The 17,012-nt window shown below is 36.6% G+C and overlaps 1 non-coding gene across 1 annotated transcript; it reads right to left on the reverse strand.

The window, feature by feature from the left end:
- Window positions 1-15,442: 15,442 nt before the first annotated feature.
- On the reverse strand, window positions 15,443-15,549 carry LOC128592592 (U6 spliceosomal RNA). Its single transcript, XR_008381941.1, has one exon. It is a non-coding gene; the product is annotated as a U6 spliceosomal RNA (small nuclear RNA).
- Between the last annotated feature and the right edge of the window lie 1,463 nt (window positions 15,550-17,012).

A 17,012-nucleotide genomic window follows, 5' to 3' on the forward strand; every position in this document is an offset into this window, starting at 1 on the left:
TTATATTCTCCATTAAAATTCAAAAAGCCCATAATAGTTTTGTATAGTGTGTATCGAAACAGGTGTTTAACAATTTAAGTTTAATTATAGGATAATCAGCAATTATAATTAAGCACTCAATATCTCTCACATTTTTTTTAACTATATTCCTGCACTTGAAGTATAGAATTATTTTCCTCAGTATAACATAGCACATAGAAATTTAACTTTTTTGAATTAATACTAAATACCTAAAGCCATAACTCTGATCAAATTAGAATTTACTCTGGCTTTGCATGACATAGAGACACAGAGATATGTACATCCTTAAGGTTCCTAGAATGCCATTGGCCAGATTTCTGACGTATGTGCCAAGAAAGGGGCTCTGCCAATCATTTCAATTGTTTGCGATTTTCATCTCTACTGACAGTGGCGATGCTTCAGTGAGAGACTAGAGCCACTGGTCAATTCACAATGAGCACTTTCATTTCTTAAAAACATCTTTGATTCCCAAGGATTTTCAGAAGAAGGCAGTATTATTTTAGTTGTATTAGGTAATCAAAATTTTATTTATTCATTAATAAAAAAGTGTGCTTTTTAAAGGAATCTAAAAATGTGCTTAGATTTCTAGTATTCTATACTGTTAATTCATTTTGAGTTAAAAACAGAAAACAAAATGTGAATTATTTTCAACTACCAAGAGTGTCTCAGTACTGTACCTAAATAAAGTAATGTATGTATGAATTTTTTGTGATTATTGATGCAGACACATTGATGCAGAGATAAACTTTTAAGTAATTTATTATATTTGCTCATAGCTCTTTTTTGTTACTGTTTTTAAGTATTATCTTTCTATTGAAGACCATGAATCAAGGAGCTAATTATTTCCTGCCACAATTCTTATTGCAATCATTTTACTTTTTATCATATTAAATAACTCTAATAATCATTATGTCAGAAATGCACATTGTCTTCAGTAACTTCCCAGAGCACATAATAGAAATGTTTGTGCCATTTAACAAAATAAATGCATAAAATTTAAGCAGTCTCTAGACTAAAATTTATAATGTTGGACACTTTTTGCTATTTTAAGCAGTTATATAGCTAATCACAGAAGGTGTGGTTTTTAGTGTTATTTAGTTATTATCTCTGTCAGTATTTGCTCCATGAAAATCCTTAGGACTCCTCAATAGGGAAGCCTCTATTACATTCAGATGTTTGTCTCAGTGTAGGGGCAAGTGTACATCTGCTCTATCACTCAAAAGGCCCGTTTTATAAATGTTTTTATTCTTTGGTTTCTCTCTGATTGAAATATTCCCATACAAACATAAACACATACAGATTTATAGATAGAATGATTGTCTTGGTGATTGTTTTTGTTGTTTTAATGAGCATTAAGACACATTGTCAAATAAAACATTTGGAAAATAAACCTTTCTCACTATATTTTATGAAGACAACCTAGTGTGACTTTCATATTATCACATAATACTATAATTACACTTAGAGAATCAAAGTGAAATATATCTCATTACTTTTCAAATAAAACATATTAATGATAGTATGGAATATAAACACCAAAAACTGATTAGGTACTCTTAACTCCTAACTATAGCTGCTTCTCTTGTTGACTGGAGCACGAAAAATTACCACGTCTACAATGCCTCTCGACCCTTACTTATAAATAAATGCTATACTTTCATGAGCCTTTGTTGATAATCCTACTGTATTAGTTGGTAAAATTATAACTGAGGCTAAATATGATGTACAATTTGAGAATGACGAGACTAAGCAATTTATTTCTTACTTAAAATTGTTCAAATCCTAAAACCAAAGAAAGATAAACTCTTAATTATCTTGAAAAGTGCTCAAAAGCCTAACACCAAAGACAAATTCTTATTATCTTGATATAGAATTAAAAATATGATCTGGCCTTTTATTCAGAAGTTCTAAGTATAAATTTTGGTGTCACAAATTGTAACTATTAACCTTGAAGATATTACTTAAAATTTTATGTCTCAGTCATATCATCTTTACTATAGCATAATAACTAGCTGCCTGATGGGGACTTGTGGTAGGAACTTAATTAACATTTTAGAAGTTCTACTTGCAGGGAGAATGGGGATACAAGATCCCATTCTTGACAAGGGAAAACACTCCCAGAAAAGGGTTAAAAACAGAGAAATAAGCTGAGCAAGGCAGAATAAAAACAATTTATCTAGCTCACTTTTAAACTAACAGTTAAATTACTCGTCTGAGCAGTTTCTGCTTTTATCCCTAGCCTGTAAGGGATACAACTTGCAACCCCGTCCACCCCCTGCTGGGTCTGTAAACACTATGAAGAACAATGGCCATGGCAAAAGCTGCATGCTAGGCCTGGGAAGGAACAATAACCAGGCTGACCCCTGCCCTGTCAACAGTCAAAGCAAATACCCATTGTCGGGATTTGTATCATGGCCAGGGTAGAGATCAAGGGAATAGCTTGCACCCTGAGATATGTGCAGCAGGGCTTGTACCCTAACCATGGAGGAAAATGCTTCTGGATGGAGACAAGGGGGAAGTACCCCCTTTTCACCAATTCTTTAGAGGAGAACTGACACCACCACATCTGCTCCACAGAGAAACTAGAAGGGTCTAACCTCCCCCAAGGAATCTGGGTGCATGACCACACAGGAGGCTGCCCCCACACAGGGCTCAGGTTCTGAATTTCTCAAGGCCGCCCAGACCCTCAAAGTTAAATGATTATAACTAGAATAAGAACTAACATGCTTACTCAGAGAAACTGCTGATGTTTTTGTTCCCTTCCTCAGCTTACCCTTTTGACTAAAATGAGAAAATAGCCTTCAATAAAAGTTGGGTGGAACAAATACTCAGGGCCACTTGCAGAAGCCCCACAAGCTAGCAGTAGTTTCTTGGGTGCCACTTTTGAAAATTCTATTCTGTGTGTCCTGTCTTTTTCTCTTTCACTGCTTTTGATTTTATTATTACCTCAGTTGATTGCTGCATGTTCCACAGGTCTTAAATGACTCTGCCCCAAGCATTACTAATGTATTTATCACATACTGTTTGCTCATAAATGATATTTATGATATTGTTTCAATTTCTAGAAAATCACTCAAAGAATCAAGGATGGTAAGGACAGAAATGAATCAGAAATATAAGGAACAGATCTAAGATCTAAAAAGGCAGAGTATTCTAGAACTAATTTATGTATCTCCCTAAAATGTATCTGGTCAGTTACAGTTCCTGACACCTGGGTGGTGATGCTGCCTTGATGGCTTACCCCTGTGTCTTGTCTCATGGTTGGAAAGTGCTAGCTGCCACCCATGTTGCTTCATCACTAAACACTGCCACAGAGGTGTGGGCAGAGCTCGGTCCTGGCATCTACTGGGACTGTCACAGTGGGGGGGGGGGATAGCTCTAGACCTAAGTCTAACCTCCCCCAAATCTGTTCAGAAAGACCTATAAATGTCATTTGAAAGTGGCAATGGGTTCAAATGTCCCCTGGGACAAATTTCAAAGATAAGAGATGGGGAAGAGCCAGGGGAAAAAACATCCTCACTCATCTTTATTCTCTGTAACTTTTCTAAAATGTTCTGGTTCCACGTGGCCTTTCTGAGTATAGTCTGTGTCATTGAACCCACGTTTTCACTTGTCAGAAAATTAGAAACCCACTAATGTAACACTTTATACTTGAGTTTCTCCTTCCCCTGCTTTATTTTTCTTTTCTTTTAATTTTTCTTCCATGGGGTTGTGCTTCTACTCCAGATAAAACAAGACCACCTAAAATTCTCCTCAGACTTTAAAAAAAATTGAAATGTATGTCATTCATTTTGCCTTCAAACTGGATTCAGGTCCACCAAAAGAAATTAAATAAATGATTCTTTCACTTGACACTCATTAAATTATTTATTCATTCTTAATATATTTCTTAAATTCCTATTACAGGGACAGAGTAGCTAGAGGCTCTAGAAACCTTATGCAAACCTATTGTTCAAGGACTTGTTAAAATGGCAAGAGTACATCATTTAATCCTCTATCAACAATCTTTAAACTTGTAATTGAATCAATATTATTCATTATTTAAAACTCTTTGAGAAAGTAGAAAAGGTTGTATATATTTGAGCATAATTTTAACTAAAGTGGTAATATTTAGTAATAAAAGGTAATATTAAAAATTGTCACACAATAGAATTGCTTATTTTTCTGAAAAAACTTAGAGATAAAGATTGTACAATAATGATAGGTAAGAGACATGCTTTTATTTTTTATTTATTTGTTTATTTATTTTGCAGTTTTTGACCGGGGCTGGGTTTGAACCCGCCACCTCCAGCATATGTGACCAACACCCTACTCCTTTGAGCCACAGGTGTCACCCAACATGCTTTTATTTTTAACAGACAAATATCAGACTAAAAAACACCATGTTCCAAATATGTGTAAATAATTCTAGTTTGTAAACTTCCAAATGCATTTCCACATGAAGATAACATGCATAGAGATTAAGCTATTTCCACATGAAGATAATATTCATAAAGATAAGCCACCAGATAGACCAAAATAAAAACGAAATCATTTTTATGAATATATTATTGGAGAATGCAATCTGAGATAGCAAGAAAATCCTTTCACTGTAGACTGTAATTAGAAGATCTTAACTTTGGTTTTTCCCATTTTTCTAGTTACCAGGGAGTATATCATAAATTTCTCATGTGTTCATTGATTATTCCTATGGTGGATAAAGCCAGTGACCTCAAAAGAGACTTGTGCATGATAATCTATGAGCTATGTAAAAAATGTTTATGTTCCTTTCTAACGTGTCTATTTTGTGTTGAATAATGAATACATTATATAACAATGAATACTAATGTATCCTGTACATGCATTATGAATATAAATAATATATAATAACATATATGTTGATAACATCTAGAGAATAAAAATATATTAATGATGTTGTAGGAGAGGCTCAATCTTTTCTGATTTGTTTTGTTCATGCATAACATTTCAGAATTTAGAAAAAAAGAAAAGTAATTATACACTTCTGGATTAGGACATGGGGCAGTAATATTGTTAACAACTAGAGTATTGGTGGTAATGGTTACCATTTGGTTAGGGGAATATTTGGACCTCAACTCCTAAGTTGATGTGGTTGGCAATGGCAATTAGCACTGTTTTTTTGTTTGCTACCTGGTTTCATTTTCATATATGGAAGAATTTTGTAGGAGTATATAGTAGAAGAATACAAAACATTGAAGACTAGTTAGCAGCATGAATGTAGCAAACAGCAACCTTTGAGGTTATAGGATAGCACCAATATCTGCTCTTAGAATATTTCATGCAGAGAAAGGAAAAAGAAAAATTAATTTTATATTTATTTACCACTATCTTCTCACTGAAAAGTCAACTGACATAGTACTGGTCCCCAGAACTTCTAACCAGTCCCTCAACTAATATTTGTACATATTTTCTGCAGAGTCTCTCTTATACATATTGCCCTTGATCTTTTAATTCTAACAGAAGAGTAAAGTAAGTTTTCTGTCAGTCCACAGGAGGTATTGATTGCAGTCACTAGATATTTCTTCATAAGCTCCTCCAAATTTAGGTTGATAGGTATTTAAAACTGCTTTGGGACCATTTACTGAAGAACATCTTAAGAGAAAATATCTTATGCAAGCCATATATTCCGTTTATGACTACATAGTTGCATATTCCGACTCTCTGAGCAAAGTGAATTAAAATATTTAAGCTACTTTGCATTTCCATCTCATCTACCAGGTGTTCAGGCATCCTGCAGGAGCTTAAGGAGTCTATTTGTATGTATTATAAAGTTTAAGTATTATACAGCTGTGGGTACACTTGTTTTTTTTTTCTTACCCATTCAACTAGGTTTCTATCCACTTCCTAAATTCTGTAATTGCATCAGGCATAAGGGATGTAAGGAACAAAACATTAAATGAAGCAGTATTCTGTATATTTGCAAATGTAAAACAGATGTGCAGTAAATATTGTGAGCTTTGAATCAATAGGATACCATATAAATACAAAGAAATGAAAGGAGAGATATAATTTGTCAGTGATTTTTGTTAAATCTCTCATTAGTAATGGAGAAGCTACAGTTTCCTTACAGGATTTAATGAATAGATTTTCACATGTGGTTTTACTCCTGAGCAGCAGATAGTCTGCACATGATAAATACAAGCAAAATTTACTCAGAAAAGGCATACATATTCATTTAAAAAATTCAAAATATTTAAAATAATTATGAAGACCTGAAGTTAAAGTAGGAACACGTTTTTTAAGAGAAATTTCACAAGTTTTGAATTATATTAATAATCTCAAACTATTTATATAGTATAATTTATATTTCAAGTTACTGTTAACACAGATAACTTCATATTAGGAAACATATTAAGGCAAAAATAATTGATAATGCTTTAGAGACAAGATAAAGTTTAGCATAGCACAATTCCAAGAGCTTTTTCTTCCCCTTTGCTTCTCAAAATCTAATAATGGCATCACCTTTTATTGAGTGACTCACCATCAACAACCTCTTCTCTCTCATCACTTTCATTCCATCACTATGACCGATTGAAGCTATACCAAACAATTTATGCTAAAAGCTTCTAATTCTTTATTTCCATTGATTGAGATACGAGCAATCAATTTCTTGGCTTACTGTAAGCCAAGTCTTAATCACTTATCTACATGTGTTTCTTTCTACACAAATTTATACTAATCAGCATCATCTGATTACTATTCTTGATCACATACTATCTTTGCTCAAAGATCTTCAAATGCTCTCCATTTTCATATAAGCATTATCTTCTTTGTCCCAAATTAGCAGACATTCTCTAACAATTCCACAATTGTTTATAATATTATAAGATAATCTGTAAGATGAGTGCAGGGGCTTATGCCAGTTATTTTAGCACCCTAAGAGGCTAAGGTGGGAAGATTGCTTGAAGAGTTTTAGATCATCCTAGTCAACATAGGAAGACCCCATAGCTACAAAAAAAGTAAGAAAAATTAGCTGAGCATGGTGTCACATAACTCTAGTCCCAGCTACTCAGGAGGCTGAGGAGGCAGAAGAATCTCTTAAGCCCAAGAGTTTAAGGCTATGATGAGCTATGATGATACCACTGCACTCTAGCCTAAGCTACAGAGTGAGACTCAATATATATAAAATCATGCCTGTTTTCTCTATCTTATTTTTGTCAAATTTTGTATTTTATATTTATCAGGCAAAGTTTTATTATAGTCTTAAAAATGGACATGAGGTATTTGTATTGATTTTTAGATTGAGAAATACTACACATAGTATCACATTTTATACACATACACACACACACGAAGAGGAACAGGCTCGTTATTGTCCTAAGCTATTCTGATTCATAAATGGATGCCCACCTATCTTAAAATTTGGTGCTTTAAAACAAAAATTTCATTCCATGTCACAATTTTGGATGTGAGAGTTAGGAATGTGGCCAGGGCTCTGCCTGATAATGCCTTTGTTTCATGGCATCAAGAAAAATCACACAATGGAGGCTAGATGGCTGATGGTCTCACTTGGCAGTTCTAAGAAAGTTTTCCTCATATACAAAGTGTGGTTTTAGAGATGATTATAAGGCCTAGATCAGTTGGATCATTGACCTATGTAGATGCACGTGGGCATTCTTAAGGGGAGAGTCATATCTTGATGTGCTTGCATTGCTAGTAACAATGATTTAATAAGCCTAAAACCAATATACAAGTATTAGTTATAAGTCAGTTAGGAATTAAATTAAGAAAGTGCTTGCAGAGGATGGCCATGGAAAACAGAAACAGGAGAGAAGTGGATGTGGAAAACCCTGAATCGGGTGCAAAACCCACTGCCAGAGGCCTGGAGACTTTAAAACTCCACAAACATCCTGCTAAAACTTCAGCCTTCCCCAGTATAACAACCCCCCCCCACCTAAGGAGGTCTCTAAACAGGTGAGACTTGCCCAGAAAGGGGGGGTTATTCTCCCTGAGCGAGGAAGTGTTTTTGTAAAGATAGACTATGTAGAATGTTTAAACTTTATTAAAGACAGCAAGATTTGCTCTGGAGATAAAATATCTCTTTTCTTCTGTCATCTCAATATGACCAGAAATGTATGTTTGCCTGAGCAAAAAACTTCTTGAGTATTAATTGTCACTCCTGTGATTTGTGTGCATGGCCTAATTGAGGTCTTCTCTGATGTTCTGCTCTTGGACTGTTTTTCGCTATTCCACGTTCTGTTTGCCTTAAAGATCATAAATACCTTAGAGCAATAAAAGTAAAAAGTAAATCCATCTAATTAGCATAATTAAAAAATAGTTTAATTAGGATAATGCTAGTATTGCAAGAACCTTACTGTCATTGTTTGCCCTTCCCTCATGAGATTTACGATTAAAAATAATGAAATGTATGAAATAAAAATGAAGCTGGCCTGGAACAAGATGCTACATGCTGTGTGGAAACTCACAAAGAAGAGCATACAGACTCCTGGCCCAGCTCTATCTTAAACTTTCTTTTTGTCTCTTTTTTATTTATTTATTTTTTATTGTTGGGGATTCATTGAGGGTACAATAAGCCAGGTTACACTGATTGCAATTGTTAGGTAAAGTCCCTCTTGCAATCATGTCTTGCCCCCATAAAGTGTGACACACACCAAGGCCCCACCCACCTCCCTCCTTCCCTCTTTCTGTTTGCCCTCCCATAACCATAATTGTCATTAATTGTCCTCATATCAAAATTGAGTACATAGGATTCATGCTTCTCCATTCTTGTGATGCTTTACTAACAATAATGTCTTCCACGTCCATCCAGGTTAATACGAAGGATGTAAAGTCTCCATTTTTTTTAATGGCTGAATAGTATTCCATGGTATACATATACCACAGCTTGTTAATCCATTCCTGGGTTGGTGGGCATTTAGGCTGTTTCCACATTTTGGCGATTGTAAATTGAGCTGTAATAAACAGTCTAGTACAAGTGTCCTTATGATAAAAGGATTTCTTTCCTTCTGGGTAGATGCCCAGTAATGGGATGGCAGGATCAAATGGGAGGTCTAGCTTGAGTGCTTTGAGGTTTCTCCATACTTCCTTCCAGAAAGGTTGTACTAGTTTGCAGTCCCACCAGCAGTGTAAAAGTGTGCATTTCTCTCCACATCCACGCCAGCATCTGCAGTTTTGAGAATTTGTGATGTGGGCCATTCTCACTGGGGTTAGATGATATCTCAGGGTTGTTTTGATTTGCATTTCTCTAATATATAGAGATGATGAACATTTTTTCATGTGTTTGTTAGCCATTCATCTGTCGTCTTTAGAGAAAGTTCTATTCATGTCTCTTGCCCATTGATATAAGGGATTGTTGGCTTTTTTCATGTGGATTAATTTGAGTTCTCTATAGATCCTAGTTATCAAGCTTTGGTCTGATTGAAAATATGCAAATATCCTTTCCCATTGTGTAGGTTATCTCTTTGCTTTGGTTATTGTCTCCTTAGTTGTACAGAAGCTTTTCAGTTTAATGAAGTCCCATTTGTTTATTTTTGTTGTTGTTGCAATTGCCATGGCAGTCTTCTTCATGAAGTCTTTCCCCAGGCCAATATCTTCCAGTGTTTTTCCTATGCTTTCTTGGAGGATTTTTATTGTTTCATGCCTTAAATTTAAGTCCTTTATCCATCTTGAATCAATTTTTGTGAGTGGGGAAAGGTGTGGGTCCAGTTTCAGTCTTTTACATGTAGACATCCAGTTCTCCCAACACCATTTATTGAATAGGGAGTCTTTCCCCCAAGGTATGTTCTTGTTTGGTTTAACAAAGATTAGGTGGTTGTAAGATGTTAGTTTCATTTCTTGGTTTTCAATTCGATTCCAAGTGTCTATGTCTCTGTTTTTGTGCCAGTACCATGCTGTCTTGAGCACTATGGCTTTGTAGTACAGACTAAAATCTCGTATGCTGATGCCCCCAGCTTTATTTTTGTTACGGAGAACTGCCTTAGCTATACGGGGTTTTTTCCAGTTCCATACAAAACGCAGAATCATTTTTTCCAAATCTTGAAAGTATGATGTTGGTATTTTGATAGGAATGGCATTGAATAGGTAGATTGCTTTGGGAAGTATAGACATTTTAACAATGTTGATTCTTCCCATCCATGAACATGGTATGTTCTTCCATTTGTTAATATCCTCTGCTATTTCTTTTCTGAGGATTTCATAGTTTTCTTTATAGAGGTCCTTCACCTCCTTCGTTAGGTATATTCCTAGGTATTTCATTTTCTTTGAGACTATGGTGAAGGGAGTTGTGTTCTTAATTAGCTTTTCATCTTGACTGTTATTGGTGTACACAAAGGCTACTGACTTGTGGACATTGATTTTATATCCTGAAACATTACTGTATTTTTTGATGACTTCTAGGAGTCTTGTGGTTGAGTCTTTGGGATTCTCTAAGTATAAGATCATTTCGTAAACAAAGAGGGAGAGTTTGACCTCTTCTGCTCCCATTTGGATTCACTTTATTTCCTTATCTTGCCTAATTGTATTGGCTAGAACTTCCAGCACTACCTTGAATAGTAAAGGTGACAGAGGACAACCTTGTCTGGTTCCAGTTCTAAGAGGAAAAGTTTTCAGTTTTACTCCATTCAGTAAAATATTGGCTGTGGGTTTGTCATAGATAGCTTCAGTCAGTTTTAGAAATGTGCCATCTATGCCTATACTCTTCAGTGTTCTAATTAGAAAAGGATGCTGGATTTTGTCAAATGCTTTTTCTGCATCTATTGAGAGGATCATGTGATCTTTATTTTTGCCTCTGTTAATATGGTGGATAACGTTTATAGACTTGCATATGTTAAACCAACCTTGCATCCCTGGGATGAAGCCTACTTGATCATGATGAATGACTTTTTTGATGATAAGCTGTAATCTATTGGCTAGGATTTTGTTGAGAATTTTTGTGTCTATGTTCATGGGTGAGATTGGTCTGAAATTCTCCTTTTTGTTTTTGTCTTTTCCTGTTTTTGGTATCAGGGTGATGTTTGCTTCATAGAATATGTTGGGGAAGATTCCTTCTTCCTCAATTTTTTGGAATAAATTCTGCAGTACAGGAATAAGCTCTTCCTTGAAGGTTTGATAGAATTCTGGAGTGAAGCCATCTGGACCAGGGCATTTTTTGGTTGGAAGATTTTTTATTGTTTCTTTGATCTCAGTGCTTGAAATTGGTCTTTTCAGGAGCTCTATTTCTTCCTGGCTGAGTCTAGGGAGAGGGTGTGATTCCAAATTTTGATCCATTTCCTTCACATTGTCAAATTTCTGGACATAGAGTTTCTGGTAGTATTCAGAGATGATCTCTTGTATCTCTGTGGGATCAGTTGTTATTTCCCCATTATCATTTCTGATTGAGGTTACTAGAGATTTGACTTTTCTATTCCTCGTTAGTCTGGCCAATGGTTTATCTATTTTATTTATTTTTTCAAAAAACCAACTCCTTGTTTCATTCATTTTCTGAATGATTCTTTTGTTTTCAATTTCATTGATCTCTGATTTGATTTTGGATATTTCTTTTCTTCTACTGAGTTTAGGCTTACATTGTTCTTCTTTTTCCAAATCCATAAGATGGCTTGTGAGATTGTTGATGCGCTCTCTTTCTGTTTTTCAAATGTAGGTATCTAAAGCAATGAATTTTCCTCTCCAAACTGCTTTTGCAGTATCCCAGAGGTTTTGGTAGCTTGTGTCTTCATTGTTGTTATGCTCAAGGAAGTTAATGATTTCCTGTTTTATTTCTTCCTGCACCCATCTGTTATTCAACAGAAGATTGTTTAATTTCCATGCCTTTGGGTGGGTTTGAGCATTTTTGTTAGAGTTGAGTTCCACCTTTAGTGCCATATGGTCTGAGAAGATACAAGGTAAAATTTCAATTCTTTTGATTCTGTTGATATTTGTTTTGTGTCCCAGGATATGATCAATTTTGTAGAATGTTCCATGGGGTGATGAGAAGAATGTATATTCTTTATCTTTGGGATGGAGTGTTCTATATGCGTCTATCAAGCACAGTTGTTCTAGGGTCTCATTTAAGTCTCTTATATCCTTGTTTAATTTCTGTTTAGAGGATCTGTCCAGCTGTGTAAGAGGAGTGTTAAGGTCCCCTGTTATTATGGTATTATCAGATATCATATTGCTCAGACTGAGTAAGGTCTGTTTCAAGAATCTGCCTTAAATTGGGTGCATAGATATTTAGAATTGAAATGTCTTCCTGTTGTATTTTTCTCTTGACCAATATAAAGTGACCATCTTTGTCTTTTTTGACTTTAGTTGCTTTAAATCCACATGTATCTGAAAATAATATTGCAACTCCTCTTTTCTTCTGAATTCCATTTGCCTGAAAAATTGTCTTCCAACCCTTGACTTGGAGCTTTAATTTGTCTTTTGAAGCCAGGTGTGTTTCTTGCAGACAGCAAATGGATTGCTTGTGTTTTTTAATCCAGTCAAACAATCTATGTCTCGTCAGTGGGGAATTCAAGCCATTAACATTTATTGAGATAATTGATAAGTGTAGTAGTATTCTACACGTCTTATTTTGTGAGAGTCCATTGCTTAGTTTTATCTTTTGCATCAGTGTGGAGGTTTGGTTCTGTCCTTTAATTTCTGAGTTCTTACTTTGCTGCTGATGCATTGTGGTGGTCAGTATGCAGAACAGTTGAAGTATTTCCTGTAGAGCTGGTCTTGTTATGGAGAATTTCCTCAATGTTTGTATATCAGTAAATGATTTGATTTCTCCGTCAATTTTGAAGCTTAGCTTAGCATGGTACAGAATTCTGGGCTGGAAATTGTTTTGTTTAAGGAGATTAAAGGTAGATGACCATTGTCTTCTTGCTTGGAAAGTTTCATTAGAGAAGTCTGCGGTCACTCTGATGGATTTGCCCCTGTAGGTCAACTGGCACTTACTCCTGGCAGCTTGCAGAATCTTTTCTTTTGTCTTGACTTTGGACAGGTTCATCACAATGTGTCTTAGAGAAGCTTGGTTAGAGTTGAGGCGACCTGGGGTCCGATAGCCCTCTGAAAGCAGTGTGTCAGAATCTTTGGTGATATTTGGGAAATTTTCTTTTATAATATTCTCTAGTATGGCTTCCATTCCTCTGGGGCATTCTTCTTCCCCTTCTGGGATTCCTGTAACTCGTATGTTGGAACGCTTCATAAAGTCCCATAATTCTGACAGTGAACGTTCTGCTTTCTCTCTCTTCTTTTCTGCCTCTTTTACTATCTGAGTTATATCAAAAACTTTGTCTTCTACCTCTGAAATTCTTTCTTCTGCATGGTCTAACCTGTTGCTGATACTTTCCATTGCATCTTTAAGTTCCCTGATTGACTGTTTCATTTCCTTCAGCTCTGCTATATCCTTTTTATGTTCTTCATATCTTTCATCTCTGATTTGATTCTGTTTTTGGATTTCCTTTTGGTTATTTTCCACTTTATTAGCAGTTTCCTTCATTGTTTCCATCATTTCTTTCATTGTTTTCAACGTGTATTCTAAATTCCCTTTCTGTCATTCCTAACATTTCTGTATAGGTGGAATCCTCTGCAGTAGCTACTTCATGGTCCCTTGGCGGGGTTGTTCTTGACTGGTTCTTCATGTTGCCTGGTGTTTTCTGCTGATTCTTCCTCATGGGTGATTTCTTTTATCTGTTTCCTTGCCCTAATTTTCCTTTCACTTCCTCTTGCTCTTTAAGTTTTCGTGCCTGTGGACTAAGGGTTACAGGACCAGAAGGGTGAGAAGGTTTAAGAGCAAAAAAGGGTTGAAAGAAAAGAGGACCGAGTGATAAGGAAAAAAAAAGAAAAATAGAGAAAGGAGAGGGCGTGGGTAAAAGGAATATTGACAAAAAGAAGAGAGTCACAGAAAGAGGGAGACAGAGCAATATAGGTGTACAGTAGGGTACTTTGATACAACCTTAAAAAACAAACCACCTTCTGGGGGTGCCCAGTTGGGTGGTTCCCTTGAGGTCAGTAGCTCTTTGCTAACCTGATTAGACACAGTACCCCACCTCCACCAAGTACAGAGGAAAGACAAAAATGCTGTAAATCAAACCAAAACAAGCAAACAGAAAACCTTACGGGGTAAAATTGGCTGGAAAAACCAAATAATAGCGGTAGAAACACTAACAAAAATGAAGTTCTAATTATTGAAATAGGCAGCAATGGGAAATTATAATTAAACTAGAAAAATTGAGAAAGAGAAAGGATCTGTATGGAAAAGGTTGAACTTAAAAAACAAAACAACAATCCACAACATCAAAATAAACAAAAAAAAAACAACCAAACCAAAAAAAAAAAAAAACCACAACCAAAAACAAAGCAGTATGTATATGTTATTGAATATTGTCTGGGCAACACATGGTCTTCTGGGGTATGAGATGTTAATCACAGTTCTGATATGACTGGAGGCTGCTAGTTTCTCAATCCTCAGCAGGTAGACACCCTAAATCTCTCTTCAGCCCACTTAAAAGGCACTTTGAACTTGTTCACTTACTGAGCAGAAGCTTTCTCAGGGAAGTGCTTGTCGCTGGAATCACTGCTGAAGTGGCTATACACTTACCCTGTGTGTCAAAACTGGTCTCCCTCTGCCCCGGAGGGTTAGGGCTGCAAGGCGGCTCAGACCCCGCCCTTAGGCTACTTGGTCGCTGGGTTACCAGCTCCCACCCAATTCCAGCTCTGCGACCCTGAGGGCGGAGCTTGCCAGGGCAGATCGCTCACAATGTCTACCTGTGACCCAGAGCCAAACACTATTAGCTCCGTCTGGCTCAGTGGCTCAGACTGGGGCCCTAGACAAAGGCCAAAGTTCTCCACACTCCTGCTCAGGGTCTCCCCAAGGCAGTTCAGCTGAGTGCCAAGTCCAAAGACACCAAAACAGTTCACAGGTAAGGCCTTTCTGGTTTGCAGTCTCGCTGCTACTGAACTTACAGTTGCGGGTGGGTTTAGATGGATTGAACACACACGACCACTTGCAGGTTTTCCACTGTTTTAGTCCTCTTCTTGGGGTCCAGAAGTCTCTCGCTGACTCCCTGTATCCTCTCAGGTGTGATGATAGGCAGAGCCCAGCAGCCAGAGATGCCTGGAGACCTATCTCCCCAGACTCACAGTGCCCAGATGCAAGGAAGCTGTTACTCGGCTGCCATCTTGCTCCGCCTCAAGCTCTCTTTTTGTCTCTTGTATTTTCATTTATCTTCATCCTCTCATTTCCACCAAGGCAGTGGGAGGGAACCCATAGCATTGTTGGGACTGGTACCTGACACACCTATGTGCCTAAACAGGTCATTTCCTGTTTAGGGTACCTCTCAGGGTAGCCCTCAAGAAGATTTGAAATGATAGACTTTATAAATAAACTTTAAAAAATATTCTTAAAAAGCATTAAGTCAAAACGTAAAAGCTTCCTACAACCTAGCCTGGAAGGTTTCTTCTTTCACATTTTTTTTTTTTTAAATAAAAACTCTTCACAAATTTGCCTATTATCCTTGCACAGGTACCATCCTAATCTTCTCTGTATCATTCCAATTTTAGCAAATATGCTGTCGAAGCAAGCACCTTCTTTAACATTTTGTTCATCAAACAAATTATGAAGTACAGCCCACACGCAAGGAGAATAAAATTAAAATCCACCTTTTAATAAGATAAGTCATAATGATTTGGTTCCATATTTAATCTACAGTGTAAACTATGGCCTCAAATACATGTAAACTATTCACTTATTCCTCAAATATTTCATCACTGTACAGGATTCCTAGAAATCAGACTCTTAAATTAACGGAGAACAATTATTACAGAGTGCTTTTGGAAAAAAATGCTTCTGGAAGAGAAAAGAAGGAAGCAAAAATTAGTGGAGGGAGAAGTTGAACTGTGATACAGTTTCTCAACACATGCCTCAACAAACCCTATATGAACTTGGAAAATGGACTGACTCTTTTGAGCTACTGTAAGATGGGGAATAAAACCAAAGGCTATTTATGAGAAGCACTACCAGGAATTGCAGAAATAAGTTATTCATTCCAGAAATGGGGACTTACAGTTCACCACATCTTCATCTTTTGAAACATCTATTATATAATTACACAAAAGAGGTAAAAGTGCTAATCTATAAAACACTCAGCAACAATGATTAAATGAGTAATAAACTAGGGGAGGCCCAGCACTGTAATACAGTGGTTATAGCACTGGCCACATACACTAAGGCTGGCAGGTTCAACTCTGGCCTGAGCCCAGCTAAACAACACTGACAACTGCAACAAAAAAATAGCCTGCATTGTGGCAGGTGCCTGTAGTCCCACCTACTTGGGAGACTTGAGGAAAGAGAATCACTTGAGCCCAAGAGTTTGAGGTTGCTGTGAGCTGTGTCACCACAGCACTCTACCAAGGGCGACAAAGTGAGACTGTCTCAAAAATAAATAAGTAAATAAATAAATAAAATTAAGCTAGGGGAACAAGTATTAAAAAAAAAACATATTTTTTCCTAAATATATGTGATTCAAAATATAAAGTAATATTTATACGTTCAAAAGACAAAATATACTCACTCCATTGCTACTGGAGTTTCAGGTTCTTGGTCTTGGCAAATCAAAGAATAAATCCACAGACCACAGGATCAGTGGAAAGTCAGGATTTATTCACAGAAAGAAATACAAAAACTTACAAAAACCAAAGGCCCTGGCAGACAGAACCCAGGAGGGGAACAAGCTCTCCTGCTCTCTCAAGGTCTGTCTTGGAGCTCTCTGCTCAGGAGTTTATATAATAGAAGGGGGGTTGTTTTAGGGAACTCAATGTTGACTTTTAGGGTGTGGGTCTTGTCAGTAACAGCCAGTTGTCCAATGAACTCTTAGGCCTTAGAAACTTACATGAAATCTACCAGTCAGAAGTGTATGTGGAAGAGACAGCAAGGGCCATTTATGAAATTGACCAGTCAGAAGTCCACTGGGAGCAGATAGCAAGGACCAGTGTCTCCCCTGCAGGTGTAGGCCCTTCCATCAAGCTGGTTCCCCCTGCCGCTGCAGCAT

This window comes from Nycticebus coucang, chromosome 1, assembly GCF_027406575.1.
Source record: "Nycticebus coucang isolate mNycCou1 chromosome 1, mNycCou1.pri, whole genome shotgun sequence".
NCBI classification, from domain to species: domain Eukaryota; kingdom Metazoa; phylum Chordata; class Mammalia; order Primates; family Lorisidae; genus Nycticebus; species Nycticebus coucang.